This window comes from Lagenorhynchus albirostris, chromosome X, assembly GCF_949774975.1.
Source record: "Lagenorhynchus albirostris chromosome X, mLagAlb1.1, whole genome shotgun sequence".
NCBI classification, from domain to species: Eukaryota; Metazoa; Chordata; class Mammalia; order Artiodactyla; family Delphinidae; genus Lagenorhynchus; species Lagenorhynchus albirostris.
In genome coordinates, this window is record NC_083116.1 from 11,406,117 (window position 1) to 11,424,114 (window position 17,998).

At 39.2% G+C, this 17,998-nt stretch overlaps 1 pseudogene; it reads right to left on the minus strand.

The window, feature by feature from the left end:
* Positions 1 to 2,414: 2,414 nt before the first annotated feature.
* Positions 2,415 to 16,640, minus strand: LOC132514052 (52 kDa repressor of the inhibitor of the protein kinase-like; annotated as a pseudogene).
* Between the last annotated feature and the right edge of the window lie 1,358 nt (positions 16,641 to 17,998).

A 17,998-nucleotide genomic window follows, 5' to 3' on the forward strand; every position in this document is an offset into this window, starting at 1 on the left:
ACTATTTACAATAGCCAGAACATGGAAGCAACCTAAGTGTCCATCAATAGATGAATGGATAAAGAAGATGTGGCACATATATACAATGGAATATTACTCAGCCATAAAAAGAAACGAAATTGAGTTATTTGTAGTGAAGAGGATGGACCTAGAGTCTGTCATACAGAGTAAAGTAAGTCAGAAACAGAAAAACAAATACCATATGCTAACACATATATGTGGAATCTAAAAAAAAAAATTGGTTCTGAAGAACCTAGGGTCAGGACAGGAATAAAGACGCAGACGTAGAGAATGGACTTGAGGACACAGAGAGGGGGAAGGATGTGCTGGGACAAAGTGAGAGAGTGGCATGGACATATATACACTACCAAATGTAAAATAGACAGCTAGTCAGAAGCAGCTGCATAGCACAGGGAGATCTGCTCAGTGCTTTGTGACCAACTAGAGGGGTGGGATAGGGAGGGTGGAGGGAGATGCAAGAGGGAGGGGATATGGGGATATATGTATATGTATAGCTTACTCACTTTGTTATACATCAGAAACTAACACAACATTGTAAAGCAATTATACTCCAATAAAGATGTTAAAAAAAATAAGACACATGCACCCCAATGTTCATTGCAGCACTATTTACAATAATGAGGTCACGGAAGCAACCTAAATGCCCACTGACAGATGAATGGATAAAGAAGATGTGGTGCATATATACAATGGAATATTACTCAGCCCTAAAAAGGAATGTAATTGGGTCATTTGTAGAGATGTGGATGGACCTAGAGACTGTCATACAGAGTGAAGTAAGTCAGAAAGAGAAAAACCAATATCGTATATTAACACATATATGTGGAATCTAGAAAAATGGTACAGATGAACCAGTTTGCAAGGCAGAAATAGAGACACAGATGTAGAGAACAAACGTATGGACACCAAGGGGGAAAAGTGGTGAGGGGTGGTGGTGGGATGAATTGGGAGATTGGGATTGACATATATACACTAATATGTATAAAATAGATAACTAATAAGAACCTGCTGCATAAAATAATAAATAAAACTTAAAAAAAAAGAATGTATGCAGCACAAGAATAAAACATGAATGCCAGCTCAGAGGCAATGAAGTATAAAACCAGAAATTGCTTCTTAATTCCTTTGCCAATTAAAAATAAATAAAAGTAAGTTAAGAGCTTGGCCTTACAGTTTTTCATTTTTTTGTTTTTTTTTAAAACAAAATTCACATTTTATTTAGGTTGAAATGAACTATACAAAATTGATTTTCTTCACCAAAAATAACAGCAATATTTTCTGTATTATTCCTAGATAAACCACAAAACACTTATCTTTGTAGGTTTTCCAGGTTTTGCTTGTAAATCAAGATGAGGCAATAGATACAGTCATGGAAAAAGACAGAAGAAAACAGACGTATCAATTGTCACTATCAATGACCTCTGATCCTGTCTTGACCATGAAACAGAAGTGTTCAACATATACCTGCCAAAAAGCTTATGAAGATGTAGGCTCAATAAAGGAATGTAAACAGCAAGAACCAGATGTGGAACAATGGCAGGCTCTTCCATTCAAACTTTAACTATAACTTGTTCCTTTAACTTCATTTGATAAAGACAAAATCTACACTGAAATCCTTGTATGGCGATCTCACACGTTTCTCTCACAGTCTGACAATTTTCTTAATGGTCCCTTACAGATTTTTAACAGCATACTAAAAACTCCTACTATTCAAAGATCAGTCATGAGCTTCATTGTAACGTTTCATAAAATGTATTCCTTCCTCCCATACTCCTCAAAGTTTATTTCTTCAGAGAACTGGTAACTCAATACCTCACAGTTGGATCCACAGTGATAAATTTTATGTCTAAAATGACTTAATTAATACAGTTCCAAACTGCCATTAGCAAAGATCACACAGAGTGTAACATGGTACTTTCAGTGCTATCTTCTGGAAGAACAGTTAGGTCTCCAAAGCATGGGAGTTCAAACGGGCCATTTAAACAGGCAGATTATCAATGACTAATGTACTCAATGGGAGGCCTACAGGTCAAGATATTCAGTGATTAAGTGGCCTACGTACACCTTACAACTTTTCTGTAAGATATTTTCAAATTTCTTACAGATTTTTTCAAATATCAAATATAAGAAAAAGCCTATTTTAAAAGTCTCTTAAGGGGCTTTCCTGGTGGCACAGTGGTTGAGAGTCCGCCTGCCGATGCAGGGGACACGGGTTCATGCCCCAGTCCAGGAAGATGCCACATGCCGCGGAGCGGCTGGGCCCGTGAGCCATGGCCGCTGAGCCTGTGCGTCTGGAGCCTGTGCTCTGCAACGGGAGAGACCACAACAGTGAGAGGCCCGCGTACCGCAAAAAAACAAACAAACAAACAAACAAACAAAAGTCTCTTAAGTATTTAAATGGTCTCTGAATTATCTGTAGGAAGCACTTGTATAGAGTTTGATATATGTATCCACCATTAAATGCAAATCATGTTTTATATCAAAATTTATGTTAAGCAAAGCCAAGTTACTTGAATTTTGGTCTGTCAAAGTGTTTCTCAGGTATGCTTTGAGATGCTTTTGCCCATTTTCTTAGCATTCATTCTCAACCTTCATCACAGGAAGAATACATAGGACCTTCAGCAATGCATAAGCATTAGGAAAAAACTTGATGTCTAGCCGATGAAGGGCTTCATAAATAGTGGTGGAAGTTTTATATCTTTCCCTCTGTGTTTCCACTTGATTCTCCAACACTGCAGCTCAGCAGACAGCGTGTCAGGATTAGGTAAATCACTTCTGTACATGTCAGCATGATGCTCCTCTGATGTATTAAATTTGAGCTGTCCCATGACAGAGGGTACCAGAGATAAGCATTTAAGAGCTTTGAGGTGCTGTTCTAAGAATATATCTTTCAGTTCCTGAATAATGTGTTCCACTGTTGGAACACTTAGAGTTTCTTTATAGTAACTCTCAGAGGTTAGCTGAGATTCCAGGTTACTATGCTGAGCTCTGTGAAATTTCCCTGGGAGTTTCATCTGAATACCAAGTTTGGTTGCCAAATTTGTGGCTTCCTCAAACGAAAATTCATGATAAACTTCGATATTTTCCATCACTTCATTTAGTGAATGCAGCACTGCAGTCAAACTGCTGGCCTCAGAGAAGACATCAGAGGTTTGCCCCTGAAGATTTTTCCCAAAGGCTCTTGTAAAACATAGAACATTTTTAAGAACAACAATGGTAACGATGAAATCACAATCTGTTACCACACTACAGAGTACAGATGCTAGGCCAGCTATACAGTTATTCCATTTAACATTTGTGTCATTATTTATATCATCTAAACACAAAACAAGTGCTTGTAGGAGGTCCACTAAGATTTCAAAAGCATCATGCCTGCCTGTCCACTGAGGATGGCAAACTTCCTTCAGTTCTTTGCCTGTTTCTTCATTGTTCTGAAAGAGGACAGAAATTACATTGTCAAACTCTAAAATCAGTTCTAGGGGCTTCCCTGGTGGCTCAGTGGTTGAGAGTCCGCCTGCCGATGCAGGGGACACGGGTTCGTGCCCCGGTCCGGTAGGATCCCACATGCCGCGGGGCGGCTGGGCCTGTGAGCCATGGCCGCTGAGCCTGCGCGTCCGGAGCCTGTGCTCCGCAACAGGAGAGGCCACAACAGTGAGAGGCCCGCGTATCACAAAAAAAAAAACTAAAATAAAAAAAAATAAAAGCAGTTCTAGTGATCGATGGAAAAAAGAACAAACTTCCTCAGCTGTTCCTAATGCGACAGATACTCCCATAACAGGCACTGATTTCGCCAACCACATATTTAAGGCACAGGAAGAGCAGAGTGTGTAGGTAGCTTGGGGATATTTCCCTAAAAGTCTAGAGGCAACAACTTTCATTTTGGAAGAAAATCCACTGGACATAATGTAAGCCTGGCCACGACAGTACTCCATGTTTAATCCCCACTTCTCAGTTATCATAGTGTGAAATTTCACAGCCAAAATTTCTGCATCAACTTCATAAGGCAGAAAGCCCACAAATTCCTCTCTCAGATTGTGAGCTTCATCAACAAACCTCACCAACACCGGCAGGTGCTCTTCCCCTGCTGTGTCCACCACATTGTCAGTGATGATGGAAAAGAAGTGAGTCTCTCACTTCCCTGAGGGTCTCTTCCTGAATGCAGTTCTCACAGATCTCTATCATCTGTTTCTGTTGTGTTTGTGAACAGAACAATGTGTTAACTGCTGTTGTCTCAAAGCGCTTTCTCAGAACCTCTTCACCAGAATTGATCTGGCACTCCAGCAGTGCTTGAAAGTTATCAGGAGTAAAGAGACCTTCTGGGATTTCATCAGCTTCATGTCCATCCAGAGGTATGTTCTGTTTTCCCATAAGAATCAAACTTTCAGGGCTTCCCTGGTGGCGCAGTGGTTGAGAGTCCGCCCGCCGATGCAGGGGACACGGGTTCGTGCCCCGGTCCGGGAAGATCCCACGTGCCGCGGAGCGGCTGGGCCCGTAAGCCATGGCCGCTGAGCCTGCGCGTCCGGAGCCTGTGCTCTGCAACGGGAGAGGCCACAGCAGTGAGAGGCCCGCGTACCGCAAAAAAAAAAAAAAAAGAAAAAAAAGAATCAAAATTTCAAATAAAGATTTTAAGTATTCTTTGTTTTCCTTCTCTTCAAGGGTTAAAGGTAAAATATCTTCATCCTGCTCTTCACCCCCTTCTTCTGCACTGGGGTTCTGAACATTGCTGTTGTTTATTTCCTTATGATTTGGTTCCTGTTGAGAAGTTTCATCAGTTTTTTTCTGTTTCAGTGTCGTGATTTCATCTTCACTCAATTCTTTGTTTTCTGTGTCTACTGTGTGGATTATTCAAATAGCTGGTAAGATCAAATATTGTTGGTATTGCATTATCTTGAAGAACTGTTCTATAAGGACTCTCCCAATGACTTCACAAGTATCTGCTTCAATTAATTTTGAGAATAAAATAACCCAATCATTCTTTCATTTTCTGATGCCTCTGCAAAATGTATAGTTCTACAGATCATAGAAGTCTCAAAGTGGCACACAATCGATAATATTTATTTAGTTGATCAGGTGTTTTATCTTCTTAGACTGCTCTCCTACAATTCTCCACCCACTTCTGGCATCTGGCTGGATCCTGCCGGAACCTGATAAAGGCCAGGTTCGACTGCGTGCTCATCCCCGTGCAGTTGGGGGCATCGTCCTCTGCATGCCGGCCAGCCCAGCCCTCCCCTCCCCGCCTCCTCAGGGCAGCCAGTCCGCCCGCCCGTAGGGGCCGGAGAGGGGAGGCCTTACAGTTTTTAAAAAGACATTTCTGAAAGTGAGGATTGTGAATCCATATGCTGTACTTCTAATACCCAGGGAGCCCTTACAAGATACATCTGCTGAAAAGCAAAGCAGAGATTCTGGGGTACTGCCTAAAATAAAAACCTACCACTTTGTAAATTTGCATTTACTTTAATATTTATCATTGACTAAAAACCCAGTCAGTTAACATTTGCAAATATGAAACGCCCAAAAGCAAACTCATCAGTTGGAGTCTTTTTACATTTCCCTTACAGACCATGATTATCTGTTTGGACTAAAGTCCTATTATTTTATCACAGCTATTATTGCTTCCCAGGAAACAGTGATTGAGGTTTGGCCAAGCATGTGAATTGCACAAATCATACATTTCTTCTTATGGGTTTCATTAACCTCAATATTTGGCAGTACTAGAGTGATAAACAATTAGAATTCAACAATGAGATATCAATAAGGCACTATGTAATAAATATGTTACTATTCTAAAGAATTACTAGAGAAAACAGGTTAATGGACCATGGTACATTATGAAAACCTTAGATTCAGTATGTCAGAACTGGAAGAGCTCTCAGAGGAAGTGCTGCTTCAGATCACTGACTTAGTCTCGGAGTCAGTAGTCTTCTGGATCCCTGTCCAGTATACTTCCAAGTTTGGGATTTTTTATTTGTGTGTGTGTGTGTGTGTGTGTGTGTGTGTGTGCATGCATTTCAGTAAATATATTTCCTGTTTGAGGTTCATATCAATTTGGTTAATTCCAAGGTTTTTCTCTAGAGCAAATCATAATCTAACCAAGTTTCATAGAGATAAGTTCCCACTTATGGATATTAACTCTTGTTAGTTCTTCACCTGTGACATATTCATATTTGGAAGAAAAAGAAAGATAATGGGGAGAACTTCCACATTACAAGCATTTTCCATTGTTTATAAACATAATTTTTCACATGTGGCTTCTTAGATTTATACTAAAATGTTGCGTACCAAGCAATTAGCTATAGAATCATTTCTGTGGTCTTCTAAAGACAATTGTACCAGTTAATTTATTTTAGACAAACTAAGAAACTAGGTAAACAGAAAACTCTTCTTGAAAATGGAATTGCACAGCAATGACAAACGCATGGGTCTTTTTAGTGACTTCATAGAAGCCCATTGCCACAATATATCCTTCTAAACTCTCAAGAGAATGGACTTGAGGACTCGGGGAGGGGGAAGGGTAAGCTGCGACAAAGTGCGAGAGTGACACTGACATATATATACTACCAAATGTAAAATAGATAGCTAGTGGGAAGCAGGTGCATAGCACAGGGAGATCAGCTTGGTGCTTTGTGACCACCTGGGGGGGGGATAGGGAGGGTGGGAGGGAGACGCAAGAGGGAGGAGATATGGGGATGTATGTATATGTATAGCTGATTCACTTTGTTATACAGCAGAAACTAACACAGCATTGTAAAGCAATTATAGTCTAATAAAGATGTTAAAAAAATAAACTCTCAAGAGCGGACAGTATAATCATATAATAACCGTTCAAACCTTTTCTCTGATTTGGCTTCAACAGCTTTTTTTTTTTTTTTTTTTTTTTTTTTTTTTTGCGGTATGCGGGCCTCTCACTGTTGTGGCCTCTCCCATTGCGGAGCGCAGGCTCAGCGGCCATGGCTCACGGGCTCAGCCGCCCCGCGGCATGTGGGATCTTCCCGGACCGGGGCACGAACCCGTGTCCCCTGCATCGGCAGGCGGACTCTCAACCACTGCGCCACCAGGGAAGCCCTCAACAGCTATTCTGACACAATGCTCTCCTTGAAGGACACCTCAGCCTTGTATAATCCTTCCTTAGAACTTTACATGATGCTGTAAACCAAGACCAAGCTCCTCACTCACATTATCAGGGCATTTTGTCTCGTAGCCTTATCAACTAAACGTGCAGTTTGTTGCTTTTTCTTTGCTTACATCTCCCACTTACTCAAATGAGCTGACTTATTTGCCCACTTATCAGATTTTATCTAGATAGTAGAGTTTAGAGGAGAGCTCCATGCCAACCCCCTTAAGGGAGAGCTGCAAGCTATAAAACTTCTCAGCTGTGGTGTGGAATTGGCCCCTCAGCAACAATGTACTCCGCTACTTATATTGCCTGTCACCTTCCCCCTTTTGTTTCAGTGTTTCTCTGTGGCACAAAGGGTATGGGGAGCTGACACTATAGTGATCTTGCTTTTGTTGACTATGTAATACATTGTCTGAATCTATTTGGGTTAATTGGGTTTTTTTCCAGCAGAATCTGTCATGGAGTCTGACATACTGTGTATCAGTAAACGCCTCAAACTCCAGAGTAAGACAACCTGAATATAAATCCCAACCCTCTCACTTATGAACTGTGTGATCTCGGGCAAGGTGCATAAACTTTGTGTCGTCATTTCTTCATGTTATGTATCATCTAAGTCTCCATGACAGTAAAAGAGCAAGTTGCTGTGTCAAAGTCCATTCAGTGTCATAAAATGAGCTATGCCACTTTTTTCATCAGCCATCACATATTCATTGAATAACTATGCACTAGACTTTACAGAAAATACAGCTTTAAAGACACAGAATCTGTCCCCATGAAACCACTTCGTTGGGAATACTGGAGTAAAGGACATGCACTTAATGAGTAATATGCAAAATAAACCCTCCAAGAGTTCAGAGGAGAGACAGACCACTTTTACCTGGGGCCAGAGTGTGGATAAAATCTAGATATCTTCTCCATTTAATCCCTAATATGTTTTAGCAAAACCATAGTTGTCTTTCCTCACTATTCCAGAAATGCATCAACCATTCTTTAGTTAAATGATTTTAGACACCAACATTATAATGATAAACTCATAACTTACACAGTATGAGCACAAAAAGACCTATTTTTTTGTTCATCTTGTGAAACTTATTTTTGTTCAACTGTTTATTTTCTGCTTAGAAAATATTATATGCTCATTAAAGATATTTTAAAATACAGAAAACATTTTAAAAACCATCTATTACTCTGTTATTACCATTAACATTTTGGGATCTTTTCTCCCATTTTTTTCTATGCATTTTTACACTATTGAGCTAACATTGCATAATTTGCTTTTTAAATAACTTTCTTCCTCTTAGTTTAAAATATGTAAGACAGGAAACAAAAGTTCCACATAACTGTACTATCACTTAACCCCAGATGACATTTTTTTTAAAGTTACACACATGATTAGAAAACTCAAACGGTATAGTAGTGCATGCTCCCACTGCATATATATCAATATATATGCTGTATAATATGCCAAAAGATCTTCTAATATGTTTTCAATCATTTGAAATTGCAAACTATGCTGTGTTGAATATTTTTAGCACCACATATCACATAAAAATGGCTGGATAAATTTTCACCAAATTTGCAGGACATGTTTAGAATAGTCTGACTCAAAATATAGGCTATTTGAAATACAGGAGCTTCACTTTTTGTGAAACTTCACTTCATAAAAACATGCTTCAAAGCAGCTATAGCAGAGGCCTCTATGACTGCTAATCAGGAAAGCACTGTCATATGCATTAAGATGCCAAGGAGAAAAAAATCAAACAGTGCTTAAAGAGAAGCCCCTTTTTGAAAGTCACAGAGGCAGATACTCCAAATTACAAGCACTGCTTTTCTATTGAATTATTTCTCAAATAGATAACTCGATGTTATGTGAGCCAGAGTAACAACAGGGATAGTATTCATATTATGATCATTGATAATTAACTTGAGCAGTTCAGAAGAGGCAAGCTGAAAAATAATTGCCCATTGCCTGAAGATAATGACAGCATGAAAAAGTGATGCAAAGCTGAATAGAGGTTACTAACTCCAAAAGATTAATGCAGGAAACAGAAGAAAACTTTAGAAAAAAAATCCTTAGTGATATTCAAGAAAATTTTGTATCCATAAAAGAGTAGAACAAGCTACTGCGATAAAAGGGTATAATTGTAAAGCAAACAGTTTATGAACATTATAAATATAATTGCCGGATTAAAAAAGAAAATATTGCCTCAAAATAAGGCCTAATAGCAGAAGGGACATAGCAGGAAATCAAATTAGATGTCTGGAAGATTCCATTAAAGCATTCTTTTAGAATATTTGGGGAGGGGTGGAAGGAGAGATAGGAAAGCTAAGAAAGAAAAGTTGTGAGGTATGGAGAATAGATATAGGTGAGTCAAAAGTCTTTCTAATAGAATTTCCAAATGGTGAAGGAGAGAAAGGAGAGATGGGAAAACATAATTTATGGAGTAACAGAAGATAAACCTCCCTGAGCTGAAGACTATTGTTTTGAAGCAAAATACTGAAAAATAGCACACTATGGTATGTTGCTTGCAAGAATGACCACAATTTTCCCCCTCATTGTATCCATGCCCCTTTGCAATGTGACTTTGAAGTTCCTCCCATCAAGGAGCACCTTGAATCTGACTTGGCCTTGTTGCTTGCCCAAGATATCCCACATTCCACTAATAGAATGTGGTGGAAGTAACATTGTGTTAGTTCCAAGCTGTATCTCAAGAGGCCTTGTGTGCTTCTACGCTTGCTTGGAACCAACCCTCTGATTACTATGCGAACAAGCCCAGGCTACTCTCCTGACAGGTAAGAAGTGATGTGGAGCAGATACAAGCCATCACAGCTGAAGCCTTCCTAGCACCCAGCTGACCTACCAGATTCTCACAGACACATGAGTGATCCCAGCTGAGACCAGAAGAACTGCCCAGCTGAGCTCAGGACAAATTGCCAACCCACAGACTTGAAAGAGCCAAAGGAACTACCTATGCAGATACCTGGTGGAACAGTATTTTAGGCAAATGGATCAGTGTGTGCAAAGGCCCTGGGGTGAGAGCATGCCTGCCATTTCTCAGGCAAAGCAAGGAGGTCAGGTTGGCTGGAGTGGAGTAAGTGATGGAGGGAGGGGTAGGCGATGAAATGAAAAGAGGAGTATGGTAAAATTGTAAAAACAGCCACATATTATTCCCCTTTCTGTATCCTCACCCTTGCAGTATGATATCACAGATCCTTCCCTCAAGAAGTAGACTCTGTATTTCCACTCCTTGTATCTGGGTTGGCCATGTGGCTTGCTTTGGCCAATGGGATATTAGCAAATATAACACAAGCAGAGGCTTGAAAAGCATTTGCATACAAAGCCTTGCTCTCTCGATGTTCCTGAAGCCCCTGACTGCCATGCAAGAAAATCCAGGCTATTCCCCTGGATTATGACACTCAGTCACTCTTGTCATCCGAGACAACACCTTGTCAGCCCCCAGACATGTGAGACCATTCACTACACCTGCAGATGCATGAGTGATTCCGGCAAAGATCAGAAAAGTTGCCCGGCTGAGCCCAGCCCAAATTGCCAAACCACAGAATCGTGAGCTCAATAAATAAGCCACAAAATGTTGAAGTGTTTTGTTATACAACGAAAGTTAATTGATGCACATACTTTAAATTATGCGAATAATGTGAAAATCATGGAAGATTTCAGAGAGAGGGAATAAAAGTTTAGCTGTAATAGCTGGCATTGAATTCTTTATCCATAATATGGAATAATATTAGACATTATGATAATGTTTATAGAGTTCTGAAAGGAAAGGATTTTGAACTTAAAATACCATTGCAAAGAAATAGGCTTTGGGGATACCAGAAAGCTAACATCACCTAGGGGCGGAGACAATTTCTTTTTTTTTCTTATTAACATATTCTGCAATTAAAAATTGTCTGCATTTAAGGTATATAATTTGATTATTTGATATGCATATACGTTGTGAAATAATCACTCTAATAAAGCTGATTAACATTTCCATCACTTCAGATAGTTACCACTTTCTTTTTTCTTTCATTTGTGTGAATGTGTATAAGAATAAAGATCTACCTTCTTAGAAGAGTCCAAGTATACAGTAAAATATTGTTAATCATAGTCACATTGTTGTACATTATCCTCAGAATTTATTCATCTTGCATAACTGAATCTTTGCAGCCCTTGACCAAAGTTTCTCCATTTCTCCCTCCTCCAGCCCCTGGTAACCACCATTCTACTCTCTGCTTCTATGAGTTCAACTATTGGGCTGGCCAAAAAGTTCATTCCGGTTTTTCCGTAACATCTTACGGGAACGAACTTTTTGGCCAACTCAGTATTTTAGATTCCACATGTAAGTGAGTATTCATCTTTATCTGGCTTATTTCACTTAGCATAATGTCTTCCACATTCATCCAAGTTGTTGCAAATAGGATTTCCTTCTTTTTAAAGTATGAATAGTATTCCATTGTGTGCTATACAGGCATACTTGGAAGATATTTCGGGTTTGGCTTCAGCCCATCACAATACAGTGAATATTGCAATAAAGCAAGTCACATGAAATTTTTAGTTTCCCAATGTATATAAAAGTTACGTTAACACTATAAACTATTACATGTGCAATAGCATTGTCTTAGAAAACAATGTACATACCTTAATTTAAAAATACTTTATTGCTAAAAAATGCTAACCATCATCTGAGCCTTCAGCAAATCATGATATTTTTGCCAGTAGAGGGTCTCACCTCGATGTTGGTGGCTGCTGACTGACCAGGGTGATGGTTGCCAAAGGCTGGAGTGGCTGTGGCACTTTCTTAAAATAAGACAACAATGAAGTTTGCTGTATTGATTGACACTTCCTCTCACAGTTTCTCTGTAGCATGCAATGCTATTTGATAGCATTTTACACACAGTAGAACGTCTTTCAAAATTGGAGTCAATCCTCTTAACTCCTGTCACTGCTTTATCAACTAAGTTGATGTCATATTCTAAATCCTGTGTTGCCATTTCAACAATCTTCACAGCTTCCTCACTAGGAGTAGTTCCACCTCAAGAAACCACTTGCTTTGCTCATCCTTAAGAAGCAACTCCTCATCCCTTAAAGTTTTATCATGAGATTGCAGCAATCCCGTCACATCTTCAGCCTCCGCTTCTAATTCTAATAGTTCTCTTGCTATTTCCACCACAAATGCAGTTACTGCCTCCACTGAAGTCTTGAACCCCACAGAGTCATCCATGAGGGTTGGAATCAACTTCTTCCAAACTCCTGTGAACGTTGATATTTTGACCCGTTCACATGAATCACGAATGTTCTTAATGGCATCTAGAATGGTGAATCCTTTCCAAAAGGTTTTCAATTTACTTTGCCCAGATCCATCAGAGGAATCACTATGTATGGGCAGCTATAGCCTTACAACATGTATTTCTTTTATATTTTTTTGAATTTTATTTTATTTTATTTATTTATTTATTTGCGGTATGCAGGCCTCTCACTGCTGTGGCCTCTCCCGTTGCGGAGCACAGGCTTCGGACGCGCAGGCTCAGCGGCCACGGCTCACGGGCCCAGCCGCTCCGCGGCATGTGGGATCCTCCCAGACCGGGGCACGAACCCGCGTCCCCTGCATCAGCAGGCGGACTCTCAACCACTGCGCCACCAGGGAAGCCCTTTATTTATTTTTTATACAGCAGATTCTTATTAGTCATCAATTTAATACACATCAGTGTATACATGTCAATCCCAATCGCCCAATTCATCTCACCACCACCCCCAAAAATGTATTTCTTAAATCGTAAGACCTGAAGGTCAAAACTTATCCTTGATCCATAGGCTGCAGAATGGACGCTGTTAGCTGACATGAAAACAACATGAATCTCATTGTACATCTCCATTAGAACTCTTGGGTGACCAGGTTCTTTGTCAGCGAGAAGTAATATTTTGAAAGGAATCTTTTATTCTCATCAATAGGTCTCAACAGTTGAGCTTAAAATATTCAGTAAATCATGTTGTAAACAGATGTGATGTCATCCAGGCTTTGTTGTTCCATTTATAGAGTACAAGTAGAGTAGATTTAGCATAATTCTTAAGGGCCCTAGGAGTTTCAGAATGGTAACTGAGCACTCGCTTCAACCGAAAATCACAAGCTACATTAGCCTCAAACAAGAAAGTCAGCCTTGTCCTTTGAAGCTTTGAAGCCAGGCATTGACATCTCCTATCTAGCTATGAAAGTCCTAGATGGCATCTTCTTCTAATAGAAGGCTGTTTCATCTATTGAAAATCTGTTGTTTCGTGTAGCCATCTTCATTAATTACCTTAGCTAGATTTTCTGGATAACTTGCTGCAGCTTCTACATCAGAAAATGCTGCTTCACTTTGCACTTTTAAGTTATGGAGACGGCTGTTTTCCTTAAGCCTCATGAACCAACCTCTGCTAACTTCAAACTTTTCCTCTGAAGCTTCCTCACCTCTCTCAGCCTTCATAGAATTGAAGAATTAGGGCCTTACTCTGGATTAGGTAAGGTTATGGCTGGTTTGATCTTCTATCCAGATGCCTAAAACTTTCTCCATATCAGCAATGAGGCTGTTTTGCTTTCCTATCATTTGTGTGTTCACTGGAGTAGTGCTTTTAATTTCCTTCAAGAACTTTTCTTTTGCATTCACAACTTGGCTACCTGTTTGGTGCAAGAGGCCTAGCTTTTGGCCTATCTCAGCTTTCAACGTGCCTTCCTCACTAAGCTTAATTATTTCTAGCTTTTGATTTAAAGTGAGAGACTTGTGACTCTTCCTTTCACTTGAACACTTAGAGGTCATTGTAGGAATATTAATTGGCATAATTTCAATATTGTATCTCAGGGAATAGGGAGGCCTGAGAAGAGGAAAGAGATGGTGGAAACAGCTGTTCAGTGGAAGAGTCAAAACATACACATTTATTGATTAAATTCACTATCTTATTTGCACAGTTTGTGACACCCCAAAACAATGACAATAGTAACATCAAAAGTCACTGATCACGGATCACCATAACAAATATAATAATAATGAAAAAGTTTGAAATACTGCAAGAGTTACCAAAATGTGACACAGAGACATGAAGTGAACAAATGCTGTTGGGAAAATGGCACCGATAGATTTGCTTGATGCAGGGTTGTCACAAACCTTCAATCTGTAAAAAAGCACAATATCTGTGAAGCGCAATAAAGTGAAGCAGAATAAAACAAGGTATGCCCGTTACTACACACACACACACACACCACACTACATTTTCTTTATCCATTTGTTCATCTGTGGACACTTAGTTTCCATATCTTGATTATTGTGAATGATGCTGAAATGAATGTGGGAGTGTAGATATCCTTTTGAGATCCTGATTCCATTTCCTTTGGATAGATACCCAGAAGTGGGATATCTAGGTCATATGGTAGTGCTATTTTTAATTTTTTGAGAAAACTCCATGCTGTAGTGGCTACATCATTTTGCATTTCAACCAACAGTGTACAAGGGTTCCTTTTTCTCCACATCCTCACCAACACTTGTTGTCTTTTGTCTTTCAGTAATAGCCACTCTAACAAGAGTGAAATGTTATTCCATTATGGATTTGATTTCCCTGATGATTAGTGGTGCTAAGAAACTTTTCATGTACTTGTGGGCCATTTGTATGTCTTCTTTTGAGAAATATCTATTCACGTCTTTGCTCATTTTTCATTGAGTTATTTGCTGTTTTGTTTTTGCTGTTGAGTTGTATGTGTTTCTTATACATTTTAGATATTAACCCCTTATCAAATACATGATTTACAAATATTTTCTCCCATTCCATAGGTTGCCTTTTCACTCCATTGATTGCTTTGTTTGCTGTGCAGAAGCTTTTTAGTTTAATATAATCCCATTCATTGATTTTTGCTTTTGTTGCCAATGCTTTTCCTGTCATATACAAAATATCCTTCCCCAGACCAATGTCAAGGAACTTTTCTGATCCTTTTCTTCCAGGAGTTTTATGGTTTCAGGTCTTACATTTAAATCTTTAATCCTTTTAGAGTTGATCTTTGTATATCGTGTGAGATACTAATATGTATTCTTCTGCTCTAAATGGAAAGTTCTGTATATATCAGTTAGGCTCATTTGGTCTAGAGTTCAAGTCAGCTGTTTCTTTATTGATTTTCTGTCTGTATTTTCTATCCATTATTGTAAATGGAGGTATTGAAGTCTTTTGCTTTTATTTATTGCTCTCAATTTCTGCCTTCAAATCTGTCAGTATTTGCTTTATATATTTAAGTGTTCTGATGTTGGGTGCATATACATTTATAACTGTTATATCTTCCTGTTGAATCACCCTTTTAATCATTATGTAAAGACTTTCTCTGTTTCTAGAGATAGTTTTTGACTTAAAGTCTATTTTGCATGATATAAATTTAGCCACCCCTGCTTTCTTATGGTTACCATTTGCATGAAATATCTTTTTCCACCCCTTCACTCTCAGCTTATGTATTTAATTCTAAAGTGAGTCTCTTGTAGGTAGCATATGACTAGATCATGTTTACTTATCCATTCATCCATTCTATACCTTTTGTTTGGTAAGTTTAATCTGTTTACATTGAAGGTAATTATTGATAAGTGAGAACTTACTGTTGCAATTTTTTAAATTATTTTATGTTTATCTTGCAGTTGTTTTGTTCCTCTCTTTCAGCTTCTTTATTGTACTTCTTTTTTGTACTCTGGAGCTCTCCTAGAGGTATTCTTATTGGCATGAAGTTCACTGTTTTTGTTGTTTTTGTGGGAGGGATGAGTGTTGGGACCTCCTAGTTTGCCGTCTTGCAACAGGACAGAGACAATTTTCAGTAACTCATCAGGACAGGGACATAAAGGCAGAGACAATTTTCAATAGCTCAGGGATTCTATTTGAATATATTCTCTGAAATGGAAACATCCATTCATGAGGGCTTTACCCTCATAACCTAATCATATCCCAAAGGCCCCATCTCCAAATACCTGCACCTTGGGGACTAGGATTCATCATATGAGTTTGGAGGGGGACACAAACATTCAGTTGATAAGACCCTGTAACTTGCTTTGGCCGATAGAATGTGGCAGAGGGATGATGTGCAGTTCCATCTCTAGGCATCAAAAGGCTTAGTCCTTTTAAATCCTCTCTTGGATCCCTGCCACGTCTTGAGAACAAGACTGCTGAAGAACAAGAAAATGTGGAACAAACCCCAGTTGTCCCAGCTGAGGTCATCCTAGGGCAGCATAAGGCTAGTGACCCCCAAATATGTAAGAGCACAGTGAAGAGCTCATCCACAGCTGATGGCCACCATTAACACACTCCCTATATCCATACCTGCTGCAATGTGACTTTGCAGTTCTTCCCATTAAAAGGTGGAGTTTATTTCCCCACACCTTGGATCTGGGATCCATCGCAACTTCCTCTGGCCAGCTGAATGTGGAAGAAGTGACAATGTGCCCAGTTCCATCTATAGGCCTCAAGGGGACTTGCACACTTCCATTCTCCTTCTTGGAAGTTTGCCATGCTGTGAGAACATACTTGGGCTAGTCTGATGGAGAAGGAAAGGCCATGTAAATGGGAAACTGATTATTCTAAGAAATTCCCAAATATGAGAGAGAACCCAGCCAAGATCAGCAGAGCTGCTTCCTAGCTTACCCATAACTGACTGCAGACACATAAGTGAGTCTAGCATAGGTAAGAAGGCATGCCCAGCTAACTCATAGGCTCATGGTAATAGAAGATTATCAACTTAAGCCACTGTATTTTGAAGTGGTTTTTTATACCACAATAAGTAAGCAATACAGGCCCTATCAGCAAAGTAACCCATAAAAGAGTGACTTTGTATATCTTCTCTGTAGTGATCAAGTTACCACTGAACTCAAAATTGGGCTTACTGAAATGAGACCTCTTAATCCATGTTGATCTTTGCACTAAAACTTTAAATAGCTATTTTGTCCTTGTTTTAATAAGAAACCATGTAAAGAATGTCACTACTTGGATTAATGGGAATCAGCGGAGGGTGAGAAAAAGGAGGGTAAGTAAATGTGACTTGGACATAAAATTGCAATTGAAGTTTGCTATCTTAATTTTCTGGCATTTTATGTTTTGGTGCTTATAGTAAACAAACAGAATTGTGAATTATACAGGCGTACAGAAATAAGCCCACTTGAACTTTCTGGATAAAATTTAAGTTTGATGATTTTTTATATTGGCTACATTTTCTGATATTCTTACTTGCTATTTGCAAAGATGCACTGGTACAGTACTGAGATAATAAATATCTGTGTTTATCTAAAAGCCTTTAAGAAACTGGAGCTCAATATTAAAGCTGCCTGCAACAACAGAAAAACACTAGTTCCCATAAAAATAAAGCATTAATGATAACTTTTAGACAACTGCTTAATAATCTATTTGAGCTAGTCATGTCCCACACTTCTGGATTCCTTTGGTGGGGATGGAGATTTTTCTTTTCAGATCACTGGGGTTTGAAGACTATTGATGGAGATTGTCTGGAGCTACACAAATTGTGGCCTTTTCTTTTTTTTTAACATCTTTATTGGAGTATAATTGCTTTACAGTGGTGTGTTACTTTCTTCTGTATAACAAAGTGAATCAGCTATACGTATACATATATCCATGTACCTCTTCCCTCTTGCATCTCCCTCTCACCCTCCCTATCCCACCCTTGTAGATGGTCACAAAGCACGGAGCTGATCTCCCTGTGCTATGCGGCTACTTCCCACTACCTATCCATTTGACATTTGGTAGTGTATATATGTCCATACCACTCTCTCACTTCGTCCCAGCTTACCCTTCCCCCTCCCCATGTACTCAAGTCCATTCTCTACATCTGTGTCTTTATTCCTGTCCTGCCCCTAGGT